At 38.3% G+C, this 22,586-nt stretch overlaps 1 long non-coding RNA gene across 1 annotated transcript in view; it reads left to right on the forward strand.

Moving 5' to 3' along the window:
- The first annotated feature begins 4,705 nt into the window (after window positions 1-4,705).
- LOC143667985 (uncharacterized) overlaps window positions 4,706-22,586 on the forward strand; it is a 90,913-nt gene continuing 73,032 nt past the window's right edge. The window contains exon 1 of the long non-coding RNA XR_013168216.1: window positions 4,706-4,825. This is a non-coding gene — a long non-coding RNA (uncharacterized LOC143667985). The remainder of the gene's footprint in view (window positions 4,826-22,586) is intronic.

Raw genomic sequence — 22,586 nt, forward strand, 5'->3', positions numbered from 1 at the left:
GAGAGGGTACCTATTCTCCTCAGGATCCATCTACTACTTCCCCTTGCCTCAGGTCCATAATAGATCTCAGAACAGCCCAGATAGAGTAGTTCTTCTCCTGGATGAGAAAGCATAGGTGCTGAAAGGGTTCTAAGATTTAATTAATTTGTGTCGGCAGTTCTGAGGATCTTGCATGGATGTGCATTTCAGGAGTGTTAGGGTTAAGAGAATGAAATACTCCTGGATTGAGCCAAACCCATCATTTTTGGTGCACATACCTGAGATTTTGGATTTAATGTTTCAAACACTTGGCAATGATGCTAATGGTTTGCTGGGTTGCTAAGTGAAGCATTGACTCAGTGGTTGCCTATAACCAATATGGCTGAGATGCCAGAACTCTCTGAAATACTGTAGGGAGGAGAGTACAAGGCTTAAGGGTGTGAGAATATTGGAGTGAACCCACTCTGTTCAACCCATTCAGTCCCTCTCTAATGGTACTGTCCAGATTCCAGGTGGACACTTGCTTTCCTAAAACATTAAGAATTCATTAGTGAAGGGAATAGGGAGTTAAGGCTTAAAACGTACAGAGTTTCAATGTGGAATGATGACAATGTTTTGGTGGCACAACATTGTGAACATAATTATCAGCACTGAAATATATATCTGAATATGGTTAAAATAGGAAATGTTATGTTGTATATATGGTAACAGAATAATTTTTTTTAAATGCATGGAACTGCACAAAACAAACAGTGAACCCTAAGTTAAACCATGGGCTATAGCTAACTGCATAAATATAAAATGTGCTTTCACCAATTGTTAAAAATATATCATATCATGCAATGTGTTCATAATAGTGGGTACATAGGAATCTTGTATTTTATGCATGACTATTCTGTAAGTCCACAATTTCTCTAATGAAAACAACACTGTTGATATTAATAAAAATGTCAATGTAAAAAAAAGCGTGACAACCAAGTACAATATTCATTCCTGAATTTGATGCTCTATAAGGAAAAAAAATGTTAGAAAATCATTATTGAGATGAAAAAATTGAAATACGTCCTTTGGATTAGTGTCTATGTTATATTTCTTAAATTTGATTATTGCAATGTGAAAATGTAAGAGCATATCCCTATACTTAGGAAATACACACTGAAGTATTTAACAGTAAAGGGGCATGATGTATACAATCTATTCTCAAATTGTTTATAAAATATTATATATAGAGAGAATGAGAAAGCAAATGTCGCAAAATGTTAAAAATTGGTGAATATATATGAAGTGTATACTTGAGTTCTCTGTTAAAAAAGAGAAAGAACTTTGTTAGTGAAAAGGTGGCAACAGCGTCTTTGGAAAGCAGGATCTGGTTTGCTAGTGGATTCTGGTAGACATTGGATGCCTAAGAATGGGACACCAGGTAACTGTGTAACTTGAGCTTCTTGACATGAACTAGATGTTTTCTGTTCCACAAATCAAAAAGTTGGGCTTGTAAGTATCATTCTATCACTAAAGAGAAATGGTTTATGAGACCAGAGATGAGCAAGGCCTGAAGAAACAAGTCAATTGCATAAGTTTAGCTCAGCTACCATGGTATGTACTCTTGCTGTGTTTCTACCACTCCCTAAAACCCCTTTTATGGGCTCTCAGGGAGTTTCCTAAGACCAGTTATCAGAGAAGGAAAACTAGCATGGGCTTGGCTTTTAGATAGTCTGAAAAATACGCTGGTATGAGGCATAAATGGATGGCTACTGCATTATAACCCCTCTGGGGTACCCGTGAAATACCAGAGTGAGGGGATATCCCCTCAGTGGGCAGAACTCCAGGCAACATATTTGGTTTCTGTTTTGTGTGGAAATACCAACCTACACTTACTCACGGGCAGCAGTTAACTCTCGTTAGCTGGTCAGGAATTGGAGAAAAAGACCAATTATGGCACCAGCTGGAAGATTCCACCTTAGAGGATTAGATGATGTACACCTTAAATTGGGACTAACATACGGTGCCATAGCTAGATTTCAAGGGTCCTGAAACCAAAGGTTGAGGAAGGAATGGTGTCACTCTCACTTCTACAATTAATAGCCCATTTAAGGATGTTTTGCTTCCCTGCCCTAAGAGAGGGAGGTCCTAGCACCCAAGGTAGGAAAATGTTAATCTAATTGGAGGTGGAAACTTCTCTCTGGCCACTTTTGACTCTGTATGGTGCTGAATAACAGAGAGAGAAAGGGATGCTTAAATGGTTAGATGCTTGATTTTGATTAATAAGGGACAGTAGGGTGGCTATTACACACTGGGGACAAGACTTAGTATGTCAAGGACCAGGGAGCTCGCTGGAGGGCTTTTACCCTGAGGAACACGTCAAAACAAGGAAGACAGGAACACTGAGGATGCAGATCCCTTGGGAATCGAGTTTTGGAAAGTCCCTCCAGATAAGAACGCTAGACCAGTCAATGAGCTGGCAGAAGGTAAAGGGAACATAGAAAGAGTGACGGAAGATGGAATCTGATTATCAAGTTAGATTTTGTGATGAATTATAGAAGCAGGAGGTGAATAGCCTGCAAATGTTTGTCCCAATTATTATTTCCTTGTCCCTTTTCCCTGTTTGATGGTATTGAAAATATGCCCTTCAGATGTTCATTTGCAAGTGGCCGACAGCCTCAGCTACCGCACTCTGAAATCCATCGGAACTCTCACTCTGCGGCCATGTTTCTCACAAGCTGCTCCTGGCCAAGGATTGAGCACTGCAAGGGTTCAAGGGCAAGTGCATTCCTGAGAGACACAGCACTCCTCTATTAGGTGACTTTGGTCCAGGAATTCCCCAACAGCTTTGCCAAAGCTTCCTTACACTGTAAATTAGTCCAAGATTTTTCCTACACAAACTTCTGTCCTTCCCGTTCTCCTTCCACAGGGTTGACATTGTTTTCCTTCAGGCTTTTATCCCAGTAAATTTCTAGCATGATTAATTCTGTGCTGGAAGCAACACACAAACTCTGTTATATACAGTTTGCCGGTGGCAGCTAAGGCTTGCAACTAGAGTGCAGAAAGGAGTATGACTTAATTGACAATCCCTCTTGATGATGCGGTAGCCAGTGGGACTTGTATTTCCCCTCTGTTGGAAATACTAGTTATTCCATCCAAGCAAATAATAAAAATGGATGCTGAGTGAAAAAGATGTGGACTTTTGTGGTCATTCTGTTTTTCCCCTCAGACCTATTTACTGGCCTTTTCCCAGAGCTTTGCCCTCAAGAAGCTGTCTGCTGCTAACTGCATTGCTCTGGATTCCCACCCTCTTGGTTCCAGTTTAATCCAGCCAAAGAAATGCACCAGCATGTGATCAGAGGGCGGGGGAAAACAGACTCCCTTCAGCAATTCTGGCAGTAGCAGCATTTCTCTACAGCTATAACTGCTGGAAGCCAGCTACTTTCCCATAACTCAAGCTGCCCTTCAGCTTTTGACAAAATTCCCTCCCTTGGAGGCTTCAAGCCTAAAAGTGACAGTAGCTTCCCCTTATTGCCAGTCCCTGGATGCCTCACCACCATTTTGGGTGCCTTAGTCCTGCCCATACCTCTGCAAGTAATCCGTTCACTACATCCTTTTCACTTAAACCCTTTTGAGTGACCTATCTGCTTTCTGCTGGGATCCTGACTCTGTCACTGCATATAATACACCTTTGCACATCCCCACATGGACATATGTAAACATATACAACAGTCTCATTACCCAGAATTATGCCAAAAGGAAGAGAAGGAAACAATGAGTCAGGAAAAAAAGTGCGTGGTGCAAGGGAAGAGAGATGATCTCTGGAGTTACATGATCTGAGATTTAATACCTAAAGTCATTATCTGACTTTGGATACATTCACTTTCTTCTCTGAACCTCCTTTTCTTAAACCGTAATAAAGAAAATGATATTACCTCATTGAGTCATTGCAATGATTACATGAAAAAATAGGCAATAATATGTGAAGTCAACTGGCTTGAGTGTACAATAACAGTTATTTCATTACTTGTATAAGTACAGAAAATCATATATGCAGGAATCCTAACCCTGGAAGCATCCACACAATAGGAAGTTTGTCAAAGCATTTGCTTTTTATGATCATTCAAATTAAAAAATCAATCAGCCATCTGATAACTGAAGAACCAATTGCTAAAGTGCATCTTGCCTGGTAATGGTGAATTTCTGCCGAGCTGCAAAGATCTGTCCAAGTGTAATGATCCATGCTGTCCTCACAGAGCAGTGGGGACCTCAGTGAATGAATTCAGGGACATCTCAATAATCTGGCCAGAGCAGCATGACTTGTGGGACAGCATGTAAAGAACATGGTTGTTTGCTGCGACCAGCACGGCTCAGTGTAGGGACTGAAGGGAGGCCACCAGGAATTAAGAAAGAAAGACAAGAGACAAAGATAAAGTTAAAGCTGGGACCAGGTGGGACTCTGAGCTCTGATGGAGACTCAAAGACCAGAAGAGGTTCAGCACTGTTTATTTTATAGGATTGAGAGGTAAAGAAAGTAAAAAATGAAACTAAAGAATGGGGAAGGAGGAAGCAGGAGCTAAACCATCTGCTTCCCTGTGCCAGGATGAGTCAAAAGTTAAAGGGTTCCCAAGGCCTCCTTCCACCCCAGATTCAAGCAGCTTTGCAACACTTTAGTCTTTTCAGGACATCAAGTGCCTATTCCCACAGAGACAGCTTTACTATATCTCTACAGCCAGCATGTGATCTCTGCTCATCCACGCCCAACAGCTGTGCTTTAGATATTTTCTTAGGTCATTTTATGATCAGTCTTTTGGAGGTATACGATGTTTAAATTCGTGTGTCAACTTGGAAGCTTGACCAATACAAGGTAAGAATCAAAACTGTGGGGTAACCATTAACTGAAGTGAGATTGGGTCCTTGACATTCCAGATAAACAATTGTTCTACTTTGAGTGTTTTGCAATAGCTGGCTGCCGATAAAATCTGTATTCACCTGGAAGACATACAGGACTCCTCCCCTCTCCCCCAAAAAACCACTCACAGAATTGATGCTCTATGAGATCATTGTATTTTTATTTAATTTAGTTTGGTTCCATCCTGTTACTATTAAAAAAAATCGAGACAGCTTACAAAAACACACAGATGGGGTAAAACTAAATAGATGAGCAAATCTGTGTGACGGGGAAATAAGGATAGGAAAATAAAATAAAGTCAGGGGAAAATTTGGTACATGAAAAAAATCCAAGCCATAAATTAATGTGTGCTTATTAAATTTCAGCTACAAATATGTCTCTAAACTTTCTGGTAACTGATGAAGGAGGATAAACGTTATCAGCTACAGGATTCATAGAGTGTATAAATTTAGAATAAATCAGTTGCCCAGGAGACACTGAATTTCCTGGTAATGAAAACTGAGAGCAGTTTCACTATGGATCCACATAAGGTAGACTATAGAAAATTATGTCCTTTACAACATTCCCTACAATAGATAAAATAATGAATTTCATTTCACTATCTATTTCCTGTAACTTCTCTAAATATATTCAGTAGAAGTCATTTTATGAAAGCCAAACAGGGCAGTCAAAGGTAGTAGGTCATGGATGATCTTGTTTAGTAGTGTAGCCAGTGTCCTGCTGGCAATGGTGCCAATGAGCCCTGTTCTGGGTTCAGGAGTCTCAATGCCTAAAGAATTTACAGATGAAAGGGCCAGTAGGAATAAGTAGTAAAATTTATTAAAGAGAGAGAGAGTACATGTTAAAGAAGTTTACACGGATGTGTTCAAGGGATAAATACGCCTTGAGTGGGAATAGGTTAGTTTGCTTTATAGGAAGGTTTTTTGTTAGTTGCAGGTTTCCATAGTAACCTTTGAACACGAGGGGCTTACATGGTTTGCACTAACCAGGTGCTGACAGGACTAGCATTGTTTCAGGAAACGATAATTATTGATGCTTGCAGTCAGCTCGTTATGTATCCAAAATTTGTCTTTGGGCAGATATTTAACAATCTTTACAACGCCAGCTTTCTGCTATTAACTGAGAGTTTGTTTCAGGCCCATAATTTTACAAGCTTTTATGGTTTGGGGATGTTTTGATGGTTTGAGGAGTTTTTGGGGCTTTAGGGGAAATTTTTGTCCCATGAAGTTTGCAGCTTTGCATTAATTCTTTTGGAGAAAGATAAGAAATTAGGGACTTGCAGTTGTTCATTAACTCCTTTATGAGCTGCATAGGGAACTAGGGACTTGCAGTTGTCTATTAACTGTTTTAAAGCTGGATAGGAAACCAGAGACCTGCACTTGCCCTATTTTATCCTAATTTAGTAGAAAGGTACTTTAGAACACCTAGAAAAAAAATTAATAAACCACAAAACTATTGTTAAAAACTAGAAAAGGATTTAAGTTTATGTTCTTATGATACACTCTAATAATGTGGAGGGTAGAGATTCGATGTTGGTAACTAAAGACAGATCCATATGCTTTCATCATCAATTAAATGGTGAGAGATAGATCTAACAGCACCTATGAAAGTTAAGAAGTTTAGCCAAGAGGCTGGCCATTTGATCATCCTATCACTATAAGAAGTAGAATGAAGACTTACAACAAAAGCTAAGATTTAATATTAGAAATCTTGTAATGATATAATTGCTACAAACATTCCTTTACTCATTTCCAATTTATATTCTCTAAGAACTTTTTTGGGTGGAAGTTGAACTGATACAATGAGTTTCCAAAGGGTGCGGTGTTTCCTTTCTTCTTTCTTTACTCCAACATTAAATGATCATCTATTATAGTTCAAGCACTGTTTTGGGAACTGGGAATACAATGCTAAGAAGATATGATTACTGCCTTAAAAGCCTAGAAGGAAAGACACATATGTAAACGATAGTTTGAATACAGTCTAAGATGCTATAGCCAACAAAAAAAGCATGTAGCTCTTCTTGAAGAAATTTCAGGGGAGACTTCATAGATGATGAGACAACTAAAATAAACATCATGGAGTATGCAGAGTGAAGAGCACGTGGGCTTCGTGGGCTTCAAGTATAGAAAATAACCCACAGGAAAGCATGAAGTGGGAAACACTGCTTTAAGCACAGAACATAGCCTGTGAAAAGGCACAAAATTGAAAAACGTGTGGCAGATTTGGACAACCACAAATAATTCAGAAGAACAAAAAGATGTATAAGGAAGGACAAGTAGGGGAAGATGAGGGGCTGGAAGGCAGGGACCTTACAGGCTATGCAAAGGGAGCCATTCAAACTTTCTAAGTGAGGAAGTAACACCGCCAGCTTGACTTTTAGAAAGATCTCGTCAGCAGCAGTTTGGAAGGACAGTATACAAAAATGACTTTTGCCTCTGTATAGTTCAATATACAAAACACAATAGTGTTCTAATATGCTATATAATATTTAGAATGTAAAACTGATGTGATTCTGTGGTCAATTAGATTTGATAGGGAGTGATTAAAAAAACACACATGGAATTGAAAAAGACCTCCAGGTTCCCAGTTTGTGATGATGTTATTCACTAACAGAAGAGGAAACAAGGAAGAGCATCTACAAATAAATGAGTTCAGATTGGGTTTTTTGAGGAACAAATGCCTGTGGAAGATCCAAGAAACTGTGGCTTGTAGGATGGTGGGGAGATATCAAGGCTGAAAAGATGTAACTGTCATTAAAGCTACGGGTGGATGGATGAGATTATGAAGGAGGAGTATATAGAACCAAGGACAGCATCATGGCACACGTGTATTTAAAGAGAATAAGACTCTGTAAAAGAGACTAATGAGGATCCATTGCTAGGAAGACATGAGAGGGGGACATATGGAAAAAAAAAAAAGGAGAGGTCTGTAGCGTTAAAGGCTAAGCAGTTCAACTAAAGCTAAATATGAAATGGCCAACTGACTTCAGAAATTAGATTTCTGGTGACTGTGATTAACAAAGTACATCAAAATGTATTCAGCGAGCACCTTATCTGCTTTGAGTTACTCTTAGAGGACTTGGGAATACAGCAGTGAACAAAATAGACAAAAATCCCTTTCCTCATGAACCTTATGTTCTAGAGGGTAGAGATAGAAATCAATAATTTATAGAATGAATAAGCAAAAAGTAAATGTGGTATAATTCAGAAAATAAAAATGTTATGGAAAAAAATAGAGTAAGGAAAGGAAAGCAGGGATGGTGAGAGGAGAGCATTGAGGGAAATGGTTTGGATGGGCCTAACTGAGAAGACGCCATTGAATAAAACACATGAAAGAGATGCTAGGGTGAGCGCTGGTGAAAAGCATTTCAAGCAGAGGAAACAGCTCCCTAAAAGCCTCCAAACATGGCAAGGAGGCCTGTGTAGCTGGAACTGTGCACAAGGAGGACAGCAACGTTCAGATCATGGCAGAACTTATGGGTTGTGGTTAGGATTTTGCTTTTTTTCCTTAAGTGAAATAAAGAATCACAGGAGGGTTTTAGGAAGAAGAGTGACATGATTTGACTTTTGTATTAAAAGGTTCGCGAACAATGTAATTAACTGAATATAGCACTGAAATATATTTCTGAATGTGATAAAGGGGAAATGTTAGATTGTATATATAGTTATAGAATAAAATTTCTTTAAAAAAACCCATACAACTGCACTATACACACAGGGACTCCTAAGTTAAATCATGGACTACAGTCAATAGTACAGTCATGAAAATGTGCTATCACCAATGGAAACAGATGTTTCACACCAATGCAAACTGTTAATAATAGGGCGGTAGATGGGAATCCTGTACCTTATGCATGATTGTTATGTAAACCCACAACTTCTCTAATGAAGGAAAAAGCTTCCCTAGGACTCATGTAAGGAAAATAGACAGTGTGTGCAGGCAGGGATTGGGAGGTGAAGAGATGGGGAGATGGAAGGGGAAGTTAGGATGTCAGTTAAGAGGCTATTGCAATCATCCAGGTAAGAGAAGTTGGTGATCAGACCAGGTAGCAAAAGGTTAAGGAGTAAGTAGATATTTTTCTTAAGGTAAAGCTAGCAAGATTTTCCTGATGGATCAGAAGACGGTGTGAAAGAAAGAGAGGAGCCAGTGTTTTGGGACTGAACAACTGGAATAATGGAGATGCATGAACTGAATTGGAGGCCTGTGGGAAGAAGTTTGGGGTGGGGGTGGGTAGAAATGAGGAATTTAGTTTGGTACAGACTGAGTGTGAGATGCTGTTAAATAGCTCCCTGACTTAGGGAATAGGCAGTTGAGAGTACAAATATAGCGTTCAGAGGAGAGACATGGGCTACTGATATAAAAATATAGAAGCTGTGGCCAAGTTTAGTATTTAAAGTTGTAAGTCTAGCTGAGCTTGTCAAGGAAGGGGATGTAGATGTGGAAGAAAAAAGAGCCAAAGACTGAACCATGGGGCCCTTCAGTATCTAAAAGTTGGGGAAAGAGAAGGAACCAGCAAAAGCCCTGAGAGCCAAAGAAATAGAGAAAAACAAAATGTGTGTGGTGTGCCTAAAATTAAGTCAAGAACTTCTGGGAAGTTGGCAGACTAGGTTAGACTGAGTTCACCACTGCTCCATGGAACAACTAGAGAAGTGACAGAAAAAGGACCAAGACAGTGGTTCCAGGGTATGAGTAATCAGAGAGGGACTTCTACATTATATATGGAGGACCTGGATGAAGAAGCAGAGAAACTACAATTGAGAGGACAGGGTGAGTTTACCCACATCTGGAGCAGGCTGCAATGCGCAGGCTGGAGCCAGAGTGGAAGGAGCACCGTGCTCCCACCTCCCACCACGGATCAGCTTCAGAGGTCTTCCCTCTCATCTGAAGCCTGCAGGCTTGGTTTACCCACACACAGAGACCTTGCCGAGCACAGTGCTTACCCCCACTCTTGAGGCAGGCTGCTGTGGGCACCTGATTTGGCAAGACTGGGTATCCTTCCTTCAGAGGGGTGGGGGGACACAGAACTTAGCTGATCTGACAGCTGGCCAATGAAAGAGGTTCCCTGGGTCCTGCTGCTTTTAACCTTTTGCCACGGAGGCCCAGAGTGCTCACGGCAGCATGTATGGGTGGAGAGGTGGGGACATGGAAGCAAGCTGTGCCATATAGCCAGGCACTCCCGGCTGGCTGTGGGCAGGGGTAGTACTTGGTCCCACAGCCCAAGGTCATTCCATGCGGAAGCCTGGAGACCACCAGATCCATTGTGCCCAGTGTGCCAAGGGGCGCACTGCCCACCCCCAGTCCCGGAGCTGGCAGCTTTCAGCACTCACAGAAACTTGACTGGCTTTGCACTGGCTTGGGTCCCTGCCCAAGTGGCAGTCTAGTCCAGGAGACACCAAAGTGAAAAAGGTGACCTGAAAGCATCATCTGCTGGGAAGACACAAAAAGTGCAGTCTGGCAAACTGCCTTTCTCCTTAGTTTTTAACAGATCATAGAGTGGCACCTCCTGTCCCAGCCTTAGTTTGGAGGGGAATTATGGACAAATCAAGTGTAAAGGGAGGCCTTCAACCCAAGCAACTATAAGATCTTAGATAAGCAAGGAAAATCAACTTTCAAAATCACCTTATCAAGATATTCAAATCCTCAAGAGCATGAGAAAAATCACAAAGCACATGGAGATGCAAGAAAATAAGGCCCAGCCAAATGACCAAATTAAAACACCAGAGGAGACACAGAATTTGCAACAACTAATCGAAGATGTCAATACAAATCTCCTAAGATAAGTTCAATGGCTTGGCTAAAGACATAAAGGATACCAAGAAGAATCTAGAAGAACATAAAGAATTTGAAAAAATAAATAGAAAAATAACTGATCTTAACAGAAATTATGGATACTGTATCGAATTAAGAATATACTAGGGACACAAGTATATTTAGCAGATTTGAAGAAGCAGAAGAAAGAATAAATGAACTAGAGGACAAGACAACAGAATCTGAATGCACAAAAGAAATGAATGGTGAAAGAGGTGGAAAAATTTGAGGTGGCTCTCAGGGAAGTGATAGGACAATATGAAGTGCACAAATATAGGAATCATTGGTGTCCCAGAAGGAGAAGAGTAAAGGGCTAGGAAGATTATTTGAAGACATAATTGGGAAAACTTCCCGACCCTTATAAAAGACTTAAATATGCAAATCAAAGAAGCCCAACAAATTCCAAATAGAATAAATCCAAATAGACCCGCTCCAAGGACATATACTAATCATAATGTCAACTGCTTAAGAGAAGCAGAAAGTCCTGAAAGCAGCCAAAGAAAAGTGATTCACCACATACAAGGGAAGACACAGAAAATTAAGGTCAAAATACTCAACAGGCACCATGGAGGTGAGAAGGCAGTGGTGTGATACATTTAAAATTCTGAAAGAGAAAAATTTCCAACCAGGAATTCTTTACTTAGCAAAGTTGTCCTTCAAAAGTGAGGGAGAAGGGGGGACATGGTAGAATTCTCGCCTGCCATGCAGGAGCCCCAGATTCCTGGCCCATGCACTAACCCCACTCCCCCGCAAAAAAAAGAAAAAAATCAACAAATGGTGCTGCAATAACGGGATACTCATATGGAAAAAAGAATGAGATGTGATACCCAATATACAGGATACAAAACAAGCTAACACAAAAAGTAGTGAGGGAGAAATTAAAATTTCCACAGGCAAACAAAAGCTGAGACAATTTCTTAACAAGAGACTGGCCTTGCAAGAAATGCTAAAAGGTGTTCTGTTGGCTGAAAAAATAAAGACAGGAGAGAGAGTACTGAAGAAAGGCACAGAATTAAAGAGTATTAGTAAGGGTAACTTAAAAGATAAAAAGAAAGAGAGGGAAAAAATATAGACATCTGACAAACAAAAAACAAAGAATAAAATGGTAGATTCAAAAACTGCCTTTACAGTAATAATTTTAATGTTAATAGACTAAATTCACCAATAACAAGATACAGAATGATAGAATGGATTAAAAAATTTGACCCATCTATAGGCTGTTTACAAGAGATTCATCTTAGGCCTAAGGATACAAATAGACTGAAATTGACAGGATGGAAATAGATATTCTACGCAAGCTGTGACCAAAAGAAAGCAGGAGTAGCTATACTAATATTAGACAAAATAGACTTAAAATGCAAAGCTATCATAAGAGATAAAGTAGGACACTTCATATGAATAAAAGGAAACATTCCCCAAGAAGATATAACAATTATAAACATCTGTGCATCCAATCAAGCTGACAAAGAACATGAGGCAAACATTGGCAAAACTGGAGGGAGCAATAGATGCTTCAACACTAATAGTGGGAGATTTCAATACCCCACTCTCTTCTATAGATAGAACAACCAGACAGACGATCAATAAGGAAATAGAGAACCTAAACAATGTGTTGAATGAACTAGATCTGATAAACATATATAGATTGCTGCACCCCAAAACAGCAGGATATACATTCCTTTCTCGTGCATATGGAATGCCCTTCAAGATAGGTCATATGCTGGGAGCGCAAAACAGGTCTTAAACAAATTTTAAAAGATTGAAATTACTTGAAGCAATTTCTCTGACCATGATAGAATGAAGCTGGAAAACAATAATCACCAAAGAACCAGAGCTTTCACGAATATATGGAGATTAAATAACACAGTCTTAAATAAACAGTGGATGAAAGAAGAAATTGCAAGAGAAATCGGTAAATACCTGGAGATGAATGAAAATGAGAATACAACATATCGATACTTATGGATGTAACAAAAGCAGTTCTGAGAGGGAGATTTAGTGCCCTAAATGCCTACTGGGCAAAACTCAAGGACTTACTTCCTCAAGTGGAAGAACTAGAGAAAGAACATCAAACCATTCCCAAAGCAAAAGAGGCATAACAGAGATTAAAGCAGAAATAAATGAATTGGAGAATCAAAAAAAAAAATAAATAGAAAAAATAAATAAAACCAAAAGCTGGTTCTTGAGAAAATCAGTAAAATCGATGGACCTTTAGCTAAGCTGGAAAAAGAGAGAGAGAGAGAGGATATAAATAAAATCTGAAATGAGAGGGAGGTCATTACCATGTACCCTGAAGAAATAAAAAGAATCATAAGAGAATACTACAAGCAACTATATGCCAGCAAACTACATAACTTATATGAAATGAGCAAACTCCTAGAAACACATGAACAACCTACACTGACTCAAGAAGAAATAGAAGATCTCAGCAAACCAATTACAAGTAAAGAGATTCCACCAGTTGTCACAAATCTTCCTACAAAGAAAAGCTCAGGGTCAGGTAGCTTCATAGGGGAATTTTGCCAAACTTTCAAAAACCAACTTATATCTTTTCTTCTCAAACTCTTCCAAAAAACTGAAGAAAAAGGAACACTACCTAACTCATTTTATGAAGCTAACATCACCCTTCCAGGTAGATACTACAAGAAAGGAAAACTACAGATCAATCTCCTAATAAATACAGATGCAAAACTTCTCAATGAAATACTTGTAAATCAAATCCAATGACATATTAAAATAATTGTACAATTATTTTAAACCCCAGACCAAGTGGGGTTTCTTCCAGGCATGCAAAGGTGGAGAAAATCAATCAATGTATCACAACATACTAAAAGGCCAAAGGGGGAAATCATGTGATTACCCCAATTGATGGTCAAAAATATTCTACAGAATTCAGCATCCTTTTCTGATACAATGCTTCCAAAGTTAGAAATTGAAGGAAACTTCTTCCATATGGTAAAAGGCATATATGAAAAACTCACAGCCAGCATCATACTTAATGATGAGGGACTGAAACCTTTTCCCTGAGATCAGGAATGAAACAAGGATGCCCACTGTCACCACTCTTAGTCAACATTGTGCTAGGAGTTCTAACTAGAGAAGTCAGGCAAGAAAAAAAATAAATAAAAGGCATCCACATTGGAAAGGAAGAAGTAAAGCTTTCATTATTTGCAGATGACATGACCCTATACTTGGAAAATCCTGAGAAATCTATGACAAAGCTTCTTGAGCAAATAAATTCAGCAAAGTGGCAGGATACATGAATTATGTGCAATAATCAGTAATGTTTATATACCCAAGTAATGACCTAACTGAGGAAGCAATTTAAAAAAAATCTATTCACAAGAGCAACTAAAAGAATTAAGTATCTAAGAATAAACTTAACCAGGGATGTAAAGGACCTGTGCGTAGGAAACTACAAAACATTGCTAAAAGAAATTTTAAAAAGATCTAAATAGGTGGAAAGAAATTCTGTGCCCATGGACAGGTAGGCTAAATATTGTTAAGATGTCAATTCTACTCAAATTCATCTACAGATTCGATGCAATATCAATCAAACTTCCAACAACTTACTTTGAAGACTTGGGAAAACTTGTTATCAAATTTATTCGGTAGGGAAAGGGGCCCTGAACAGTCAAAAACATACTAAAAAGGAATGAAGTAGGAGGTTGTATTAGTTTGCAAGCTGCCAGAATGTGATATACCAGAACTAGAATAGCTTTTAAAAAGGGAAATTTAATAAGTTACAAGTTTACAATTCTAAGTCTATAAAAATGTGCAAACTAAGGCAGCCAGTGACAGATATCTTACTTCAAGGAAGGTCAATGGGTCAGGAACACTTCTGTCAGCTGTATAGTCATGTGGCTGGCATCTGCTGGTCCCTTGCTCCTGGGCTTTTATTTTATTAATTAAAAAAAATTAACTAACACAACATTTAGGAATCATTCCATTCTACATATGCAATCAGTAATTCTTAATATCATCACATAGATGTACGATCATCATTTCTTAGTACATTTGCATCGATTTAGAAAAAGAAGTAGCAAGACAACAGAAAAAGAAATAAAATGATAATATAGAGAAAAAATAAAAATAAAAAATACAAAAAATATATATAAAAAAACAAGCAAACAAACAAACAAAAAACTATAGTTCAGATGCAGCTTCATTCAGTGTTTTAACATAACTACATTACAATTAGGTAGTATTGTGCTGTCCATTTTTGAGTTTTTGTATCTAGTCCTGTTGCACAGTTTGTATCCCTTCAGCTCCAATTACCCATTATCTTACCCTGTTTCTAACTCCTGATGGTCTCTGTTACCAATGACATATTCCAAGTTTATTCTCGAATGTCAGTTCACATCAGTGGGACCATACAGTATTTGTACTTTAGTTTTTGGCTAGACTCACTCAGCATAATGTTCTCTAGGTCCATCCATGTTATTACATGCTTCATAAGTTTATTCTGTCTTAAAGCTGCATAATATTCCATCGTATGTATATACCACAGTTTGTTTAGCCACTCGTCTGTTGATGGACATTTTGGCTGTTTCCCTCTCTTTGCAATTGTAAATAATGCTGCTATAAACATTGGTGTGCAAATGTCCGTTTGTGTCTTTGCCCTTAAGTCTTTTGAATAGATACCTAGCAATGGTATTGCTGGGTCATATGGCAATTCTATATTCAGTTTTTTGAGGAACTGCCAAACTGCCTTCCACAGTGGTTGCACCACTTGACATTCCCACCAACAGTGGATAAGTGTGCCTCTTTCTCCTCATCCTCTCCAGCACTTGTCATTTTTTGTTTTTTTGATAATGACCATTCTGGTGGGTGTGAGATGATATCTCATTGTGGCTTTTTGCATTTCTCTAATGGCTAGGGACATTGAGCATCTCTTCATGTGCCTTTTGGCCATTTGTATTTCCTCTTCTGAGAGGTATCTGTTCAAGTCTTTTTCCCATTTTGTAATTGGGTTGGCTGTCTTTTTGTTGTTGAGTTGAACAATCTCTTTATAAATTCTGGATACTAGACCTTTATCTGATATGTCATTTCCAAATATTGTCTCCCATTGTGTAGGCTGTCTTTCTACTTTCTTGATGAAGTTCTTTGATGCACAAAAGTGTTTAATTTTGAGGAGCTCCCATTTATTTATTTCTTTCTTCAGTGCTCTTGCTTTAGGTTTAAGGTCCATAAAACCGCCTCCAATTGTAAGATTCATAAGATATCTCCCTACATTTTCCTCTAACTGTTTTATGGTCTTAGACCTAATGTTTAGATCTTTGATCCATTTTGAGTTAACTTTTGTATAGGGTGTGAGATATGGGTCCTCTTTTATTCTTTTGCATATGGATATCCAGTTCTCTAGGCACCATTTATTGAAGAGACTGTTCTGTCCCAGGTGAATTGGCTTGACTGCCTTATCAAAGATCAAATCCATAGATGAGAGAGTCTATATCTGAGCACTCTATTCGATTCCATTGGTCGATATATCTATCTTTATGCCAATACCATGCTGTTTTGACCACGTGGCTTCATAATATGCCTTAAAGTCCGGCAGCGTGAGACCTCCAGCTTCGTTTTTTTTCCTCAAGATACTTTTAGCAATTCAAGGCACCCTGCCCTTCCAGATAAATTTGCTTATTGGTTTTCTATTTCCGAAAAATAAGTTGTTGGGATTTTGATTAGTATTGCATTGAATCTGTAAATCAAATTAGGTAGGATTGACATCTTAACTATATTTAGTCTTCCAATCCATGAACACGGTATGCCCTTCCATCTATTTAGGTCTTCTGTGATTTCTTTTAACAGTTTTTTTGTAGTTTTCTTTGTATAGGTCTTTTGTCTCTTTAGTTAAATTTATTCCTAAGTATTTTATTCTTTTAGTTGCAATTGTAAATGGGATTCATTTCTTGATTTCCCCCTCTGCTTGTTCATTGCTAGTGTATAGAAACGCTACAGATTTTTGAATGTTGATCTTGTAACCTGCTACTTTGCTGTACTCATTTATTAGCTCTAGTAGTTTTGTTGTGGATTTTTCTGGGTTTTCTACATATAGTATCATATCGTCTGCAAACAGTGATAGTTTTACTTCTTCCTTTCCAATTTTGATGCCTTGTATTTCTTTTTCTTGTTTAATTGCTCTGGCTAGAACCTCAAGCACAATGTTGAATAATAGTGGTGATAATGGACATCCTTGTCTTGTTCCTGATCTTAGGGGGAAAGTTTTCAATTTTTCCCCATTGAGGATGATATTAGCTGTGGGTTTTTCATATATTCCCGCTATCATTTTAAGGAAGTTTCCTTGTAGTCCTATCCTTTGAAGTGTTTTCAACAGGAAAGGATGTTGAATCTTCTCAAATGTCTTCTCTGCATCAATTGAGATGATCATGTGATTTTTCTGCTTTGATTTGTTGATATGGTGTATTACATTAATTGATTTTCTTATGTCAAACCATCCTTGCATACCTGGGATGAATCCTACTTGGTCATGATGTATAATTCTCTTAATGTGTTGCTGGATTCAATTTGCTAGAATTTTGTTGAGGATTTTTGCATCTATATTCATTAGAGAGATTGGTCTGTAGTTTTCTTTTTTTGTAATATCTTTGCCTGGTTTTGGTATGAGGGTGATGTTGGCTTCATAGAATGAATTAGGTAGCTTTCCCTCCACTTCGATTTTTTTGAAGAGTTTGAGCAGAGTTGGTACTAATTCTTTCTGGAATGTTTGGTAGAATTCACATGTGAAGCCGTCTGGTCCTGGACTTTTCTTTTTGGGAAGCTTTTGAATGACTGATTCAATTTCTTTACTTGTGATTGGTTTGTTGAGGTCGCTCCTGGGCTTTTTGCTTTCAGCCTCTGTTTCTGTGGTGGTTCTTCACTTTGCTTCTCTGGGGCTGGCTTTCATCTCTTGACTCCCCTTGGATCTCTCCAGGTTCTGGCTTGCTTAACATCTGATGGCAACTTCTGCTGGCCTCCAAGCATCTCCAAACGTCCATATCTCTGTCCTCCAAGTGTTGTCATCTGTGTCAGTTCTCTGTTTCTGCCAGCTCTGTCATTTCTTCAAAATGCTTCCCCCTTTAAAGGCTCCAGTTAACTAATCAAGATGCACCTTAAATGGATGGAGTCACATCTCCATCTAATCAAAAGGCTACACCCACAATTGAGTGCACCACACAGAGATAATCTAATAAAAATGAATTGCTGTATTGGATTAGGATTCAAAGAAATGGCTGTGCCCACAAGATTGGATCAGGATTAAAACATGGCTTTTCTGGGGTACATAATATTTTCAAACTGGCACAGAGGACTTACACCTTCTGATTTTAAAGTTTATTATAAAGTTATAGTGGTCAAAACAGCATGGTATTGACACAAAGATAGACATATGAATCAATAGAATCAAATTGAGAGTTTGGAAATAGACCCCCAGATCTATGGTCTATTGATGTTCAACAAGACCCCCAAATCCACTGAACTGGGACAGACTAGCCTATTCAATAAATGGGCCTGGGAAACTGGATATCCACAGGCAAAGAAATGAAAAAGGACCCCTACCTCACACCCTATACAAAAATTAACTCAAAATGGATCAAAGACCTAATATGCCATAAAAATTCAGAAGAAAGTATAGTGAAACATCTTCAAGATCTAGTAATAGGAGTAATAAGTAGCTCCTTAGACTTTAAACCAAAGCACAAGCAATGAAAGGAAAAAATAGATAAATGGGAACTCCTCAAAATCAAATGCTTCTTGCCTCAAAAGACTTTGTCAAAAAGGTGATGAGGCAGCCAATTTAATGGGAAAAAATATTTGGAAATCATATATCTGAAAAGGGTTTGATATTCAGTATGTATAAAGAAACCATACAACTCAAAAGCAAAAAAACAAAAGACCCAATTATAAAATGGGCAAAAGATATAACTAGACAGTTTTCAGAAGAGTAAATACAAATGGCTAAAAATCACATGAAAAGATGTTCATTTTCATTAACTATATAGGAAATACAAATCAAAACCACAATGAGATATCACCTTACACCTATAAGAATGGCTGCCATTAAACAAATAGGAAACTGCAAATGTTGGAGAAGTTGTGGAGAAATTAAACACTTATACACTGCTGGTGGGAATGTGTAATGGTACAGCCATTGAGGTAAACAGTTGACAAATTCCTCAGAAAACTAAATACTGACTTGCCCTATGACCCAGCAATACCACTCTTTGGTATATACCCAGAAAAGCTGAAAGCAGTAACACAAACAAACATTTGTACACCACTGTTCACAGCAGCATTATTCACAATTGCCAAAAGATGGAAACTACTCAAGTGTCCATCAACAGATGAATGGATGACAAAATGCGGTATGTAAACATGATGGAGTATCATGAAGCAATAAGAAGAAATGAGGTCTTGAGTCATATGACAGCATGGATGAAACTGTCATCCATGAGTTAAATAAGCCAGACACAAAGGATTAGGTACTGTATGATTTCACTTATATGAACCCCCTCAAAAATCTAAACTCAGGTCAAAATATAGAAAATATGGAACCTAGAGATAGAGAGGAGCTAGACAAGAGGGAATGGTTATGTAATATGTACAGACTAGTTAATGAGATTGAACTTTAAAGTATAGGAATGATAGAGATGACGGTAGTTCATTAAAGGGTTTATGAATAATAGTGTCATATTAAAGATGAATATGACTGAACGGGATTATTTAGAGTTGTATACTTCATAATTAGCACTACAAATATGAATAAGTTCCTGCATGAACTACTTCAAAAGAATGACACTTGTACAAAGAGTTAATAATAGAAGGGTATATAGACAAAACTACTTATTGAATTCTAAGGTCTATATTTAACAGGAGTGCATCACTAGTACCACAACAATGCTAGAGTAAATAATTGGGGTGGAGGGACAAGAGTTAAGGGAAGTTTTGGATTTTCTCTTTGGTGTGGGTGTGTCTATCTGTTATTTTTCTCTTTGGAGCAATGACAACTGTCTAAAATTGAGAGGGATGATAACTGTACAACTGAATGAGTTTACTGTGAAACACTGATTGCTTATTTTGGATAGAATATATGTTATATAAATATATCTTAACAAAATCTGCAGATTCAAAATAAATAAATAGAAAGAGTTAAGTACTTGAGAAAATGTGGAAAGAGAGGTATACCCATTCAATATTGGTAGGGTTGCAAAATGGGGAGCCCCTCTGTAGGTAAATGTAGCAGATCCACAGGAAGCTAAACAAATGGTCACCAAATGATTAGACAATCCCATTACTGGGAATATACTCAAAAGAACTGAAAGCAGGGACTTGAACAGACATTTGCACACTGATGTTTATGGTGACGTTATTCATGATACCCAATGGATGGAGGTGACCAAAGCGTACACCAACTGAGAAACAGAAGGGCAAGCTGTGATTCTACGCATGTTGGAATAGTCTTCTGCTACAGAAGTGATTGAAGTCATGAGGCATGCAACGAAGTGAATCAACCACAAGGACATTATGTTGAGCAAATAAGCCAAAAGGACAAATATTGTACGATCTCTTTTAGACAATAGTTATAAGAAAATTGGGGCCTAGATTGTAAGCTCTTAAAGCAGTCACATTTGTTCCTAGGTTTTAAGTGTTATTTCTAAATTCTGAGATTCTGTGCTATATGTGCATAACCTGGTATTTTCCTGGAACTTTGGGCACCTGTTTGACACCTAAGGTTCAGAGTTGGAGCTCTGCAGCTCTGAAAGTCAGCATTGCTACATACAGCAACTGTTAAAGAAGCTGAAAAAGAGATCAGGCTTCAATTAGATATGAGAATGAAGCTGATCTGCTTGGGACTAAGGTAAATCAGAATACAGGGTAAAGGATGACAGTGTCTGTATTTTAGAACTTCACCTACTAAATGAGGCCTAAAGAAGAGAGGTTTATTTTATCCAAAACCTAAACTTTCTGTAGCACACAGTCTAATTTAACCTGTCTGGCCTGTTCAGTGAAATAACCCAAACACTTGGAGCCTAAGATTGGGGACAATGTCTTGCAATTCTGTATAGCTTAATATAATTCTGAGATACATTCCAAAGTATGATAAACAGATAATTTAAAAGTATTGACAAAGTACCTTGAGGGACTGGAGAAAATATATGGAACTATTCAACTTTCCCATCTGGGAAGTCCCTAATACACTCTCAAATATTAGGGACTCCCAAGTTATTAGGTTAAGCCCTTGATCTTAAGCCTTGCTCTTATGAAACTTTTATCTGTAAGGCACAAGCTAAGGCTACCTATAATAATGCCTAAGAGTTACTTCCAGAGAACATCTCTTGTTGCTCAGATGTGGCCTCTCTCTCTCTCTCTCTAAGCCCAACTCTGCAAGTAAAATCATTAACCTCCTCTCTGCATGGAACATGACATCCAGGGATGTATGTCTCCCTGGCAAAGTGGGACATGTCTCCCAGGGATAAGCCATGGCTCTGGCACCATGGGAGTGACAATGCCTACCTGACCAAAGGGGGGTAAAGAAATGTAGCAAAATGAGGTATCAATGGCATGGAGATTTCAAAGAGACAAGAGGCTATTCTGGAGCTTCTTCTTATGCAAGTTTCAGCTAGATTTTGCTAATTGCCATGGTATGTCAAGCCCCAACCAACAGTATTCCTGTAAATCCTAAAGAATACCGAGGGGTCTATCTGAGACTCTATAAAAGTGTCACTCACCAAGTTCATTTTTCAGAAACTTATCAACTCCATGTAGTTCGTAGGCCAGATAAACCATGAAACCCAGAGTTACTAGTCTCTCAAGAGCTTCAACCAGTTGTATCCCCCTACCCAATAATGTTGATGCCCCTTTCCAACATGAAGAATTTAGAATGGTCATTGCTCAAATATTCCTAAAGAGTGGGAGAAGGATCATAGGAGAAGGAGGCATTGTATCACAGAAGATAGGATTGAATAAATAAGTATAACTACTGAATCATTATATTGACATTTCTTTTTAAGTCACCAGCGTCTTAGAGCAGCTAGAAAGAAACATCTGAAATGGTGGAACTGTAACCCATATTATATTTTGAAATTTGTTCCAAAGTTACTTGTTAAAACGTCCATTTAAATGTATTGCTTTTCTGTATTTATGTTACATTTCACAATCAAAATGTTTTAAAAAGTAAAAAACTAATATAAAAATTAATGTAAAAAATAATACAATGTTATGTTTCACAATAAAAATGTCTTAAAAGTCAAAATATAATAACAAAAAAGTTAAGTGAAGACAGCATAACAAGAGGGAGTTAGTGACCAACTGCTATCAAATGCTGCCATTATGTCAAGCAGGCTGAGGACAGGGGATTGACCGTTAGATTTAACAATGTCACTGGTGACTTTGACAAAAGTGCTTCAGAGAAGTGGTAAAGGTGAGGCCTTGACTGGGACAAGTTTAAAAGAGATATTGGAAATAGTGAGAAGTTTTGTTGCAAAGAGGGAGCAGAGAAAAGGAGAGCAGTTGGTAGAAGAAGTTGGTCAAGAGGAATTTTTTAAAGATGGAAGATGGACACAGATTAGATTGCGGTCCTCTTGAAGAATGGATGGGAGTTGGGGGGGAAATGAAGACAAAGAAATAGTTCCATCAGAAAGGAAAGGGGTAAAGTAAAAGAAAGTACAAGCCAGAGGATTACTTAGGGCAGAGGGAAAAAATGTCTACCTGTATTTTAAAGATTAAAAAAAAAAATGGACATATGTTTGTGACAGAGGAAAGAGGCAAAGAAGATAGGACAGAAAAAATGATAAAACGCGAAACCTGCTCTGGGACCCAAAGCACAGGCAGCTAGCTCGAACTCGGCAGAAATGTGGGAGCCCTTGAATCAGAGAGATGGCGGTAGGATAAAGATGGAAGTAGACGGTGATGT

Source organism: Tamandua tetradactyla, chromosome 24 (assembly GCF_023851605.1).
Source record: "Tamandua tetradactyla isolate mTamTet1 chromosome 24, mTamTet1.pri, whole genome shotgun sequence".
NCBI lineage: Eukaryota > Metazoa > Chordata > Mammalia > Pilosa > Myrmecophagidae > Tamandua > Tamandua tetradactyla.